Source organism: Chiloscyllium punctatum, chromosome 37 (assembly GCF_047496795.1).
Source record: "Chiloscyllium punctatum isolate Juve2018m chromosome 37, sChiPun1.3, whole genome shotgun sequence".
Lineage (NCBI taxonomy): Eukaryota > Metazoa > Chordata > Chondrichthyes > Orectolobiformes > Hemiscylliidae > Chiloscyllium > Chiloscyllium punctatum.
Window position 1 is genome coordinate 56,467,521 of NC_092775.1, and position 15,267 is coordinate 56,482,787.

Consider the following 15,267-nt stretch of genomic DNA (forward strand, 5'->3'; position numbering starts at 1 on the left):
TTGCCCATAGTGTTCAGGGATGTGTAGGCTATGTGCATTAGTCAGGGAAAATGTACAGTAACAGGGATGGGATACTCTTCAGAGCGTTGGTGTGGACTTGTTGGGCCAAATAGCCTGTTTCCACACTGTAGGGATTCTATGGTTGTATTCTATGATTCTGTGAAAACTGTGATGAGTAATTCACCTTCTGACTCTCTACACCTGTCCACCATCTACAAGGCCCAAGTCAGGAGTGTGATGAAGTACTCCCCACTTGCCTGGATGGGTGCCAGCTCCAACAACACTCAAGAAGCTTGACACCATCCAGGACAAAGCAGCCTTTTTTTACTGACACCACATTCACAAATATCTATTCCCCCCCTATCACCTACGCTTAGTAGCGGCAGTGTGTACGATCTATAAGATGGACTCCAGAGATTCACCAGAGATCCAAACACATCACCTTTCAACACATAGCCATTTCCAGCTATAAAGACAAGGGCAGCAGATACATGGGAACACCACCCCCTGCAAGTTCCCCTCCACACCACTCACCATTCTGATTCAGAAATATATCACAGTTCCTTTAGTGTCGCTGGGTCAAAATCCTGGAACTTCCTCCCGAACAGCAGCCAGCGATGTCCACATCCAAATGAATGAATTTGATAAAAGGACAAGTGTTGCTCCTGTAGAAACGTTAGGGAAACTTCAAACAGAAAGAGAAACATGACAGGAAGAAATAATGAGGACGCTGACAATCTCCCCACTGCCCCCTTCAGCAGGAAGCCAGCTCTTACAGGAGTTTTGTGTTTTAGTCTTTCAGTATAAAGAAAAGAGGGTAAAACTGGAAGCAGTTTACAGAAAACACAGAAACATGGGAAACAGCAGCAGAAGTAGGACAATTCAGGCCAATCCTTCTCCACCATTCAATGTGATCATCCAACTCAGTCTTCTGTTCCTGCTTTTGCCCCCATCCCCTTTGATCCCTTTAGCCCTAAGAACTATAACTAAGTCCTTCATGAAAATATTCAATGTTTTGGCCCTGATTGCTTTCTGTGGCAGAGAATTCCACAGGCTCACCACTCTCTGGGTGAAGATACTTCTCCTCATTTCAGTCCTAAAGGACCTACCAGGTATCCTTAATCCATGACCCTAGTTCTGGACTCCCTGGTCTATAGGAACACTTTTCCTGCATTTACCCTGTCTGATCCTATTAGAGCTTTATAAGATTCTGTGAGATGCAATCTCATCCTTCTAAAATCCAGCAAATGTAATCCTAATCGACATAGTCTCTCTCCATACATCAGTCCTGCAAAGACATGAATCAATCTGATAAACCTTTGCTGCACTCTCTCCATCGCCAGAACATCCTTCCTCAGATAAGGAGACCCAAACCGCAAACAATACTCCAAGTGTGGTCTAACCAAAACTCTGTACAATCATGACGAGACATCCCTGCTCCTGTACTCAAATCCCCTCACAAAGAAGACCAAGATACCATTCACCTTCTTGGAGGTGAAAATGGAGTTTAATTTTGCATTTTGGAAAGTCAAATCAAAGTAGGAGATTCATGGTGAATGGTAGTGCATTAAGGAGTGTAGTGGAACAGAGGCACCTTGGAGTTCAGGTGCATGGATCTCTGAAAGTGGAGTCCCAGGTAGACAGGGCAGTGAAGGTGGCTTTTGACACACTGGCCTTCATCAGTCAGGGCACGGAGTATAGAAGTTGGGAAGTTATGTTGCAGTTGTACAGGATGTTGGTGAGGCTGCACTTGGAGTATTGTGTTCAGTTTTGGTCACCTTGCTATAGGAAGGATGTTATTAAACTGGAAAGAGCGCAGAAGAGATTTACAAGGATGCTGCCTGGACTTAATGGTCTGAGCTATCAGGAGATAGCCAGGGCTTTTGCCCAAAACATCGATTTTCCTGCTCCTCGGATGCTGGCTGACATGCTGTGCTTTTCAAACACCACACTCTCGTAGTCTATATGGATTTCAGTAAGGTTCCACATGGTAGGCTGCTCTGGAAGGTTAGGTCGCAGGGAAACAAGGGGGAGCTGACAAACTGGACACAAAATTGGCTTGATGGTAGGAAGCAGAGGGTAATAGTGGAAGGATCCTTATCAGACAGGAGGCCTGTGACTAGTGGAGTGCTACGGTGTCGGAGTTGGGCCCATTACTGTTTGTTATCTATATCAATGATTTGGATGAGAATGTACAAGGCCTGATTAGTATGCTTGCAGATGACACTAACATTGGCGGTTTCGTGGACAGTGAGGAAGGTTGTCAGAAATTGCAGCAGGGCCTTGATCAGCTGGGGAATTAGGCCGAGAAATGGCAAATGGAGTTTAATATTGCATTTTGAAAAGTCAAATCAAGGTAAGAGTTTCATAGTGAATGGTAGGGCCTTAAGGACTATAATGGAACAGAGGGATCTTGGTGTTCAGGTTCACAGTTCTTTGAAAGTGGAGTCACAGGTAGACAGGGCAGTGAAGAAGGCTTTTGACACTCTGACCTTCATCAGTCAGGGCATTGAGTATAGAAGTTGGGAAGTTATGTTTCAGTTGTACAGGACGTTGGTGAGACCACAATTGGAGTATTGTGTTCAGTTTTGGTCACTGTGCTGTAGGAAGGATGTTATACTGGAAAGAGCGCAGAAGAAATTTGCAAGGATGGTGCCTGGACTTAATGGTCTGAGCTATCAGGAGAGGTTGGACAGGCTAGGACTCTTTTCTTTAGAGTGTAGGAGACTGAGGGGAGACCTTATAGAGGTGCATAAGATCAGGAGAGGCATGGATAGGGTGAATGCATTCAGTCTTTTTCCCAGGGTTGAGGAGTCGTGGACATGGCGTCAGTTTAAGGTGAGAGGGGAAAAATAAAAAGGAACCTGAAGGGATTTTCTTTTTACACTGAGGGTGGTACGCATATGGAATGAGCTGCCAGCTGGAGTGTGGTTGAGGTGGGTACATTAACAACACTTAAAAGGCATTTGGAGAAATGCATGGATAGGAAAAGTTGAGAAGGACATGGGCCAAGTGCAGGGAAATGAGGTTAGCATGGATCGACATTTTGGTTGGCATGGACCAGTTTGGGCCAAAGGGCCTGTCTCTATGCTGTAGGATTACAAAACTGGTGTACAAGTCCACACAGGTCTCATTGCACCTCACCCTTTTCCAAATTATCACCATTCAGATAATAATCTGCTTTCCTGTTCTACCACCAATGTGGACAACCTCACATTAATCCACATCTAAATCTGCCATGCATTTGTCCACTCACTCAAATTGTTTGGTTGCAATTACGGTATAGTTCTACTATTAATGAGATACAGTTCAACTGTAAATTGGGTACAGGTCTGCTGTTCCTACATAGAACATAGAACACAGAACATAGAACATTACAGCGCAGTACAGGCCATTCGGCCCGCGATGTTGCGCCAACCTGTCATATCTATCTGAAGCCCACCTAACCTACACTATTCCATGTACATCCATATGCTTGTCTAATGACGACTTAAATGTACTTAAAGTTGGCGAATCTACTACCGTTGCAGGCAAAGCATTCCATACCCTTACTACTCTGAGTAAAGAAATTACCTTGGACATCTGTCCTATATCTATAACCCCTCAATTTAAAGCTATGCCCCCTCGTGCTCGCCGTCACCATTCTTGGAAAAAGGCTCTCCCTGTCCACCCTATCTAACCCTCTAATTATCTTATATGTCTCTATTAAGTCACCTCTCAACCTTCTTCTCTCTAACGAAAACAGCCTCAAGTCCCTCAGCCTTTCCTCATAAGACCTCCCCTCCATACCAGGCAACATCCTAGTAAATCTCCTCTGCACCCTTTCCAAAGCTTCCACATCCTTCTTATAATGCGGTGACCAGAACTGTACACAATACTCCAAGTGCGGCCGCACCAGAGTTTTGTACAGCTGTAGCATAACCTCATGGTTCCAGAACTCGATCCCTCTATTAATAAAAGCTAAAACATTGTATGCCTTCTTAACAACCCTGTCAACCTGGGTGGCAACTTTCAAGGATCTGTGTACCTGGACACCGAGATCTCTCTGCTCATCGACACTACCAAGAATCTTACCACAAGCCCAGTACTTTGCATTCCGGTTACGCCGACCAAAGTGAATCACCTCACACTTGTCCGCATTAAACACCATTGGCCACCTCTCAGCCCAGCTCTGCAGCTTATCTATGTCTCTCTGTAACCTACAACATCCTTCGTCACTATCCACAATTCCACCAACCTTAGTGTCGTCTGCAAATTTACTAACCCACCCTTCTACGCCCTCATTCAGGTCGTTTATAAAAATGACAAACAGCAGTGGAACCAACACCAACCCGTGCGGTACACCACGAGTAACTGGAGTCCAGGATGAACATTTCCCATCAACCACCACCCTCTGTCTTCTTTCAGCAAGCCAATTATTGATCCAAACTGCTATATTGTACAATAGCCTATTGTGGGGAACCTTATAGAATGCCTTGCTGAAATCCATATACACCACATCGACTGGTTTACTCTCATCTACCTGTCTGGTCACCTTCTCAAAGAACTCAACAGGTTTGTGAGGCACCACCTACCCCTCACAAAACCGTGCTGACTATCCCTAATCAAATTATTCTTTTCTAGATGAATATAAATCCTAGCTCTTTTAACCTTTTCCAATACTTTACCAACAACTAAAGTAGGGCTCACTGGTCTATAATTACCAGGGTTGTCTCTATTCCCCTTCTTGAACAGGGGAACCACATTTGCTATCCTCTGGTCTTCTGGCACTATTCCTGTAGACAATGATGATTTAAAGATCAATGCCAAAGGCTCGGCAATCTCCTCCCTGGCTTTCCAGAGGATCCTAGGATAAATCCCATCCGGCCCAGGGGACTTATCTATTTTCACACTCAGCAGGATTTCTAATACCTCTTCCTTGTGAACCTCAATCCCACCTAGTCTAGTAGCCTGTATCTCAGTATTCTCCTCGACAACATTGTTGCTTTCTAGAGTGAATACTGTCGAAAAATATTCATTTAGTGCTTCCGCTATCTCCTCTGACTCCACACACAACTTCCCACTACTATCCTTGATTGGCCCTAATCTTACTCTCGTCATTCTTTTATTCCTTAAATACCTATAGAAAGCCTTAGGGTTTACCCTGATCCTATCCACCAACAACTTCTCATGTCTCCTCCTGGCTCTTCTGAGCTCTCTCTTTAGGTCTTTCCTGGCTACCTTGTAACCCTCAAGTGCCCTAACTGAGCCTTCACATCTCATCCTAACATAAGCCTTCTTCTTCCTCTTGACCAAAGATTCCACTTCCTTTGTAAACCATGGCTCCTGCGCACTACAGCTTCCTCCCTGCCTGACAGGTACATACTTATCTAGGAGACTCAGGAGCTTTTCCTTGAATAAGCTCCACATTTCTAATGTGCCCATCCCCAGCCGTCTCCTTCCCCATTCTATGCTTCTTAAATCTTGCCTAATTGCATCGTAATTGCCTTTCCCCCAGCTGTAACTCTTGCCCAGTAGTATACCCCTATCCCTTTCTATCACTAAAGTAAACCTGACAGAATTGTGATCGCTATCACCAAAGTGCTCACCTACTTCCAAGTCTAACACCTGGCTGGGCTCTTTACCCAGTACCAAATCTAATGTGGCTTCGCCCTATTGTTGGCCTGTCTACATACTGTGTCAGGAAGCCCTCCTGCACACACTGGACAAAAACTGTCCCCTCTATAGTATTCATACTATAGTGTTCCCACTCAATATTTGGAAAGTTGAAGTCCCCAGGACAACTACCTTGTCTCTCTCTCTCCTATCGAGAATCAATTTTGCTATCCTTTCCTCTACATCTCTGGAACTATTCAGAGGCCTGTAGAAAACTCCCAACAGGGTGACCTCTCCTTTCCTGTTCCTGGGATACAGTGCCACCATTACTGGGGAACATGTACCATTACCAGAGTATGTTCCCACTCCTCATTCTCAAAACGTGTTGTGAGCGTAATGCTTGCTCCTGATCAGCAGTGGTACGTATCACAACTCAAGGCCTGATTTGAGGACACTGGCTGCAGTAATGATCCGGAAATCCTGCCAGCTAGCCTGGTCCTGTTCTTACACAGTGTCTCTCTCTCTCCCTCTCTCTCTTCAAGTGAGCAGAGACTGTCACATGTTCAGAGCTCTCTTCGAGATTGAAACTATTGCATAAACTCCCTTAGCAAAATGAAACACATTCAGTTGCAGCGTCCAAGTGCATATTTACAGCAGGAAGGTTATAATCTCTCCTTAAGAGGCCATACTCCCCGAGGGACAACCTTTTACTTCAAAAATAAGTATACACAATTTCATTTTGAATTCCTAAAATGCTAAACAAAAATGCTTTGCACAAATTTCAAACCAATTTGCCCTCTAATTAACTGTTTCTTTCAAAAAAATCTCCAGCTTTGGTCCTCATTTTCTTATCGCTGCCCTTTTTATAGCTCAGACAGACAGTGTGACTGGAATCGCCTGCTTGTGGTTTTGACAAAGTGTGTGCTGGGCTTGGAGAAACTGGCCTGATTGAGAATTGGGGCTGGGCTCTAATTGATTCATTTGACGATTTGAATTAGTTTCAGGCACCCATGGGTTACACTCAACCACTGATCGAACACAGTTGGACCAGTGAGTGTGAGCTGTGGTATACACATCCTCTGGGGTGGCACTGACACTGGCAGTTTACAACGTGCCCCAAGTCCCCAGACGAGAGACTGCACTGTCCCTCAAACATTCCTCTAGAGGAAGATGGTTTTTATTGAGGTTCGGCCCAAGCAGCTCTTGACTTCTGTTCCCCAGAAGTTCCTGATGAAGGGCTTTTGCCCGAAACATTGATTATCCTGCTCCTCGGATGCTGCCTGACCTGCTGTGCTTTTCCAGCATCACACTCTCGACTCTGAACTACATACAACAAGACAAATATTGACTGCACCTGGAGGATAACCAACTCGGTCAAAGATGCCGCCTGAAACGTCTTCGTTTACTAGAACAAGGAGTTGATCTGAACCGAGTGTTGCAGACTGACACATTCCAAGGTTCAGGACGACACGCTGAGGGACCCACTGAAGCTTGGAGCAGCTACTGCCAAGGCGCAGTGAGAATAAACCAACTCCTGAGATCTTCTGCTGAAGTTAAGTTATTGGACCCTCCTGATGCCCCAAATCCATGTAAGTATAGTCTGGTTCAAGTAAGAGAGGTGTCTTTGGTTTGTTTGTTGGATCAAGTTGAACTCCAATGTTAGTTTGTTTCCTTGATATGCTACTGCACAGAACCAAACTACCTGTGTGACTATATACATATCTAACTCTGGAGGTGCTAATAGTGGGGTAATGTCCTGTACCACAGGAGTCCTCCCCATCCTCCTCCTCTTGCCCTCCATCCAAACCTGGAGAGGAGGGGGAAGCGCAGCAGGTCAGGTAGCATCCAGGGAGCAGGAGAATCGACGTTTCAGGCATGAGCCCTTCTTCAGGAATGAGGAAAGTGTGTCCAGCAGGCTAAGATAAAAGGTAGGGGAGGAGGGGCTTGGGGGAGGGGCGTTGGGAATGCGATAGGTGGAAGGAGGTCAAGGTGAGGGTGATAGGCCGGAGTGGGGGTGGAGACGGAGAGGTCAGGAAGAAGATTGCAGGTTAGGAAGGCGGTGCTGAGTTCGAGGGAACGCCCCTCCCCCAAGTCCCTCTTCCCTACCTTTTATCTTAGCCTGCTGGATCAAATCCCTCGAACTCAGCACCGCCTTCCTAACCTGTAATCTTCTTCCTGACCTCTCCGCCCCTACCCCCACTCCGGCCTATCACCCTCACCTTGACCTCCTTCCACCTATCGCATTCCCAATGCCCCTCCCCCAAGTCCCTCCTCCCTACTTTTTATCTTAGCCTGCTGGACACACTTTCCTCATTCCTGAAGAAGGGCTCATGCCCGAAACATTGATTCTCCTGCTCCTTGGATGCTGCCTGACCTGCTGCGTTTTTCCAGCCACACATTTTCAGCTCTGATCTCCAGCATCTGCAGTCCTCACTTTCTCCTCCGAGGAGGGGGAAAGCACCTAGTAAGATATTGATGACCAAACACTATCTCTCTCCAATGATAACACACACATTTCCCAACTTAAGGTTGCTCCTGTGTCAGCAGGTTTGGACAAAGTCCCTCAGAACCTCTGGCGATGGGTTTGTGTTGTTCTCAACTCCGAGAGTGAGTCAAGAAATACAGGGTGTCCCTTTAGCTGGAGATTAAACTCCATCTCAATACTGTGGCTATAGCCAATCAGGAGAGACTGTAAGACAAGACATGAGCCAGTAAACTGTCTGACCACCTCCTGATGAGTGTTGGAAGCTGCAGTTAGCTGATTAACAGCTGCCTACATAGGCCTCAACCCCTTCACTACTGGTTGATTGTAATAAACACAGGTTAAAGCAACATTTCTGCTCCAGACTCACCTTGGGCCTCTCTTCAGCTCTTAGCGCCTAAAATATTTGGCAAGAATTGTCCCGGCCAGATTCTGAATATCTGACCATTTAAATGTAACACTGGGACTTGCCACTGGCGTAAGATTTAAGCACATAGACACACTGTGCAAAGATTAGAAAAAGGGATTTTTTTTGGCAATGAATTCTTCATTCAAGTTGATGGAACGTAAAGAATTGAATAATTTACAGTCACCTCGAAGGTCCATGCAGTGACAGGGAAACTGAGAGGGAACATGGTGGAGGAGTGGTATGAGGCAAGGAGGTTTCTGGAATGGAGGGGGTGGAACTGTGAGAGGTGGAATGAAGAATGGGTATGCCAAAGGATTTTGGATTGGGATGAGGTAGCATGAGGATCAGAAGAAGTTTCCGTTGCATTAAAAATTGCAGAATCCCTACAATGCAGATTCAGACCATTCGACCCATCAATTCTGCACCTACCCTCTAAAGAGCATCCCACCAAGGCCCTCCCACCCACCTCATTCACATAAGCCCACACTGACAATATTTTGATTCCAAGATGGTGGTGGAGTAGCAGCGCAACAAATGGGCTCCTCTGCCCAGGAAGCCGGAGTTTGTCTACTCTGTTCGCTTTACTTTTTCTTCCTCTTTCCATGCTTTTTGTTAATGTTTCCATTCATTATTGTATCTTGCCTTCTCCTAATGACTTTGGTGGACAGTGTCTTTTGGTCCAGTGACAAGATGGCTTCCAACAGCCTGGAATGGTGGTATAGGCCTGGTGGGGCAGTCTCCCAGTGTGACCGTCCTGTCCAGGAGGGGGCGGTCTTGGCCTGGTGTGGACGTCTTCTTTGGCAGCTTCTGGGTATTCCAGCAGCCAGGCATGAAGGTCTAGTCCTTGGTGAAGATCTCATCCTTGCATCGGAGGCAGCTTCCAGGTCTCCCAATGGCTCAGAGTAGAGGTCAAGTCCCTGTGTGGCAGTTTCAGCCTGGCAGGGTGGTCTCAACCCGGTTTTCCAGCCTACTCTGAATCCAGGAGCCATTAATTGAACAGTGCCGAACCTTTATTTTTCTTCTTATTTTATGACTTGTCCTTAATTTAGATGTAATGGAATGGCGACTTATGAAACTTTTCACTGTGTTTTTGAATAAAAATACACTTCACAATAAATTGATATTCTATTGTTAAGCCACTTAGCCTGCACATCCCTAGACACTATGGGGAAATTTAAGCATAGTTAATCCACCTAACTGACACAGAGTTAAGCAAAGCAGCCTGCAGAAACCCACAGAGGCAAATGCAGAACGTGCAAACTCGATACAGTCAGACATCCAAGGTTGGAATCAAACTGGATCCGTGGAGCTGTGAGGCAGCAGTGCTAACCACTGAGCCACAATGCTGCCCACAAATCACAATTATGACAAATGGGGCTGGGAGTGGGGGCAGATGATGATGATGTAGCGATAATGTCGCTGGACTAGTAATCTCAGAAGCTGAGACTAATTTTCCGGAGATGTGGCTTCAAGTCCCACAGTAGGTGCTAGTGAAAAATGAAATCAACACAAAAATAACAGGAATAAGAAGGCACTCTAATATTTGCAAATGTTATCAGCGCAAAACCCACTTGGTTCTCTAATGTTCTTTAGGGATGGAAATCTGTCAGCCCTACCTGGTTTAGCCAGCACATGACTCCAGACCAACAGCAATGTGGTTGATTCTTAACAATCCTCTGGGCAATAAAGCTAGTGACACCCTCATCCCATGAACAATTCTTTAAAAAAAAATCTTACCATAAACTGTTTTTGTGAGGCTCTGACCATTAATAAAACACAGAAATTAAAAAAGAAGACGCAAATGTGATTGAATGCCTCTTTGATTTTCCTCCAGGCTTTGCTCACAGCGGTGCCCTGGGATTAATTTTTATTTCCTGGAGGTTTTGGTAACCGTGGATACACAGCAGGCGAGAATCTGCTTAAATGACAGAACAGGCTTGAGTGTCCTCTCCCTGTTCCTAACGTTTCTGCGCGTGAAGAAGATTGTCCTTACCTTTGCCGGCTTTCCTTTGTCGGGATCGGGATCTGCTTTCCTCTGCTTTACCGAGACACCACGAGGAGTAATCCCATGGAATCAGATCTTAAAGAGATTTCAAGTGATCTAGTGTTTAAACAGCCAATGGAAGTGTGGCTATGTTGCTTGCTCTCACTCCTGTTTTATCTCAGTGGCTGCCCTCGGCTGAATCAAACCTGATTTATGATAACATTCATCAATGTTGATTCTTGATGCTATTTAAAGCCAAGAGCCCAGCCCAGCTTCTACTGGTCTAGATACTGGTTGGCACCATCAGTTCTATAAATGTCAGAGATAATTGTACCTCTCTGTGACAGTCATCTTCCTACACATCCTCAGGGATCTGACCCAGTGTCACCTTCTCTCAATGTTTTTAATCTTGGCTCATTTTGATTTTTCTTTGAAAATAAATTCTTCTCCCCCGTCTCACTGCCAGATTTGCAGGACAGAATCCTCTCTGTCTTGTACTGACCTCACCAGCCTCTTCAATCACTCGCTCAGCCCTCACTCTTGTTGTTGCTGAGCTCTGTCAGGAGAGAATATTTCATTTAATGTGATTCGCTGACTTTCCCAAACCTCTGCTGCTAATTCAGAAGTTGCCTTTAACATTGATATTTCTGGCAGTGCCCTGTTATTCTGCCTGAAGGTAGCTCTTGCTGCTTAAATCATCCACTTTATTAAATTGTCAGGGATTGTGTTGTGGTTTTGTTTTAATGACCAGGCCTTAAATAATCTGACTCCATCGGCAGGTCCCACCCAAACATTCACTCAGACCTAAATTAACACATTGCAGCCTGTTTTCCTTCCCTTCAGACACATCCTGGGGCAACATGGCTCTGAGCCTATCCCAACATAGGTCAGGATATCTCCAATTAGATCATACAAACTGGGATCCCCCCCAATCAGATCCCAAACAGCCCAGGATTGCACTAATCAGATTCCAGCCACAACCCAAATCCCTCCAATCACATCCGATACTGCGCAGAAACCCTCTAATTAGAAACACAATCAGAAATTGCTGGAGAAACTCAGCAGATTTCCTTTTTATTCATTGGTGTGAGGGCATTGCTGGCGAGACTGGTATTCATTGCCGATGCCAGAGGGCAGTTAAGAGTTAACCACATTTCTGTGGATCTGGAGTCACATGTGGGCCAGACATGCAGGTAAGGATGACAAATTGCCTGTGCAAATTCTACTTCTTGTCTTACTGGGATTTGAAATCAGGTCCCCCAAATATTATCTGGGTCTCTGAATTAACAGACCAGCAAAAATACCACAAGGCCATTGCCGAGCTAGCAGCATCTATGGAGAGTAACAGAGTTAACATTTCCTGACTAGTGACTCTTAAAGACCATAGAATCATAGAGCTGTACAGAATGGAAACAGTCTAACTCGCCCATGATGACCAGATATCCGAAATTAATATAGTCCCATTTACCAGCATTTGGCCCATATCCCTCTAAACCCTTCCTATTCATGCATAGAACATAGAATCCCTACAGTATGGAAACAGGTCATTAGGCCCAACAAGTCCACACCAACCCTCTGAAGAATGACCCCTTCCCCTACCCTATTGCTCAACATTTCTCCCTGACTAATGCACCTAACCCACACATTCCTGAACATTGTGGGCAATTTAGCATGGCCAATTCACCTAACCTACACATCTATGGACTGTGGGAGGAAACCGGAGCACCCAGAAGAAACCCATGCAGACACGGGGAGAATGTGCCAGACAGTACACCCGAAGCTGGAATTGAACCCAGATCCCTAGTGCTAGGAGGCAGCTGTGCTAACCCATCCAGATGTCTTTTAAATGTTGTAATTGTACCAGCCTCCACAATTTCCTCTGGCAGCTCATTCCATACACGCACCACCCTCTGTGTGAAAAAAGTCGCCCCTTAGGTCCTTTTTAATTCTTTCCCCACTCACCTTAACCTTATGCCCTCTAGTTTTGGACTCCCCTACCATTGTCTATTCACCCTATTCATGCCCCTCATGATTTTATGAACGTCTGTAAGGTCTTGCCTCAGCCTCCGATGATCCAGGGATAATAGCCCCAGGTTATTCAGCCTCTCCCTATCGCTCAAACCCTTCAACCGTGGCAACACCCTTGCAAATCGATTCTGGGTAATCGAAGATGGAGGACAGGAAAAATTTCTGGCTGTAACAGCTGCTCCTTTTTTGAGGTATTTTAGGTGCTGGAGGTGATTTCCTCGAATTCCAGGAGCAGCAATTACTGTTTTATATGCTGTTACATTGTTTTGGAACTTTGGAAAAAAAAAGTCAAAACAACAGCAGTTTTAAAAGGGAGAAGCACATGGTGAGGTCCGTGCAGGAGAGAGAGAGAAAGAAACTGACACAGCAGTGAATCTGCACAGTTACTGCCTTTGCTGTTTGAATTCATGTATTGCTGGACGTCGGAGTGCATCTGGGAAAATTAACAAACAGTGAAATTCACAACTGATCTTGGAGGAACTGTTTGAGCGAAGTTCATAGCATAGAAGCAGATAAGTGTATTGTTTATAAGTGGGTACTGCAGAAAGTCTGCAGTAGTGAATAGAGTGGGTTCTTTCTTGATTATATGTTTTTTGAGATATGCCTCTTGATTAAACTTAAAATATAAGCCATAACTATTAATATAACCTGGGGCAGTGTTTAGTAGAGATATAAGACGGTGCTATTTTCTGTGTCTGTAGATTGTGAAGGAGCAAAAATAGCTTTTTGGACAGTGATATGTACTTCTTGTCAGATGTGGGAGTTTAAAGAGGGTTTAAGGGTTACTGTGATTAATACCTCCCATAAATGCTGCTGGCTGCAAATCTTATCAGATCGAATGGATTGGTTGGACAGAGAGTTAGAAACAATGAGGAATTTGCAACAACAACAGTAGATTAGATTAGATTACTTACAGTGTGGAAACAGGCCCTTCGGCCCAACAAGTCCACACCGCCCCGCCGAAGCGTAACCCACCCATACCCCTACATCTACATCTACATCTACATCTACCCCTTACCTAACACTACAAGCAATTTAGCATGGCCAATTCACCTGACCTGCACATCTTTGGACTGTGGGAGGAAACCGGAGCACCCGGAGGAAACCCACGCAGACACGGGGAGAACATGCAAACTCCACACAGTCGCCTGAGGCGGGAATTGAACCCGGGTCTCTGGCGCTGTGAGTCAGCAGTGCTGTCCACTGTGCCACCGTGCCGCCCGTATGTGATGGATGGCAGTTATAGGAAGGGGGGGAAGTCTCTGATGCAGTCACATAGATGGGTTAACTCCAGGAAAGGTAAGAAAGGTAGGCAGCTAGTGCAGGGGCCTTCTGTGGCTATCCCCATTTCAAACAGCTACGCTGTTTTGGAAAATGTAGGGGGTGATGGATTCTCAGGGGAATGTAGCACAAACAGCCAAGTTTCTGGTATTGAGACTGGCTCTAATGCAAATGAGGGTTTCGTAGGGTTCCACAAAATCAATTGTGTTAGGGGACTCTCTAGTCCGAGATACAGTCAGATGTTTCTGCGGCCAGCAGTGAAAAATCAAAATGGTGTGTTGCTTCCCTGGTCCCAGGATCAAGGATGTCTCAGAGAGGGTGCAGAATGTTCTCAAGGGGGAGAGGGGCCAGCAAGAGGTCATTGTCCACATTGGAACCAACAACATAGGAAGGGAAAAGGTTGAGATTCTCAAGGGAGATTACAGAGAATTAGGTAGGAATTTAAAAAGGAGGTCCTCGAGAGGAGTAATTTCTGGATTACTCCCAGTGCTACGAGTTAGTGAGGGCAGGAATAGGAGGATAGAGTAGATGAATACATGGCTGAGGAGCGGGTGTATGGGAGAAGGATTCACATTTTTGGATCATTAGAATCTCTTTTGGAGTCGAAGTGACCTGTACAAGAAGGACGGTTTGCACCTAAACTGGAAGGGGACTGATATACTGGCAGGGAAATTTGCTAGAACTGCTCAGGAGGATTTAAACTAGTAAGGGGGGGGGGGGGTGGGGGTGGGACCCAGGGAGATAGTGAGGAAAGAGATCAACCTGAGACTGGTACAGGTGAGAACAGAACTGAGTCAAACAGTCAGGGCAGGCAGGGACAAGGTAGGACTAATCAATTAAACTGCATTTATTTCAATGCAAGGGGCCTAACAGGGAAGGCAGATGAACTCAGGGCATGGTTAGGAACATGGGACTGGGATATCATAGCAATTACGGAAACATGGCTCAAGGATGGGCAGGACTGGCAGCTTCGAGGAGGTGACCAAGCATGTGGATGAGGGTAGAGCAGTGGATGTAGTGTACATGGATTTTAGTAAGGCATTTGATAAGGTTCCCCATGGTAGGCTTATGCGGAAAGTCAGGAGGCATGGGATAGAGGGAAATTTGGCCAATTGGATAGAAAACTGGCTAACCGGTCGAAGGCAGAGAGTGGTGGTAGATGGTAAATATTCAGCCTGGAGCCCAGTTACAAGTGGAGTTCCGCAGGGTTCAGTTCTGGGTCCTCTGCTGTTTGTAATTTTTATTAATGACTTAGATGAGGGAGTCGAAGGGTGGGTCAGTAAATTTGCAGATGATACGAAGATAGGTGGAGTTGTGGACAGTGAGGAGGGCTGTTGTCGGCTGCAGAGGGACTTAGATATGACGCAGAGCTGGGCTGAGGAGTGGCAGATGGAGTTCAACCCTGCCAAGTGTGAGGTTGTCCATTTTGGAAGAACAAATAAGAATGCGGAATACAGGGTTAATGGTAGGGTTCTTAGTCAGGTGGAG

General features: G+C 45.7%; 1 protein-coding gene across 4 annotated transcripts in view; it reads right to left on the bottom strand.

The window, feature by feature from the left end:
- pltp (phospholipid transfer protein) overlaps window positions 1–15,267 on the bottom strand; it is a 97,537-nt gene that overhangs the window by 44,792 nt on the left and 37,478 nt on the right. For 2 of the 4 annotated variants that reach the window (XM_072556874.1, XM_072556872.1), the window contains exon 1: window positions 10,480–10,769. The exons of 1 other annotated variant lie outside the window; for it this stretch is intronic. The gene's annotated coding sequence lies outside the window, so the exon portion shown is untranslated. Of the gene's footprint in view, window positions 1–10,102; window positions 10,199–10,479; window positions 10,770–15,267 lie in introns of those variants that run through there. One more of the 4 variants, XM_072556875.1, reaches the window with a different exon arrangement.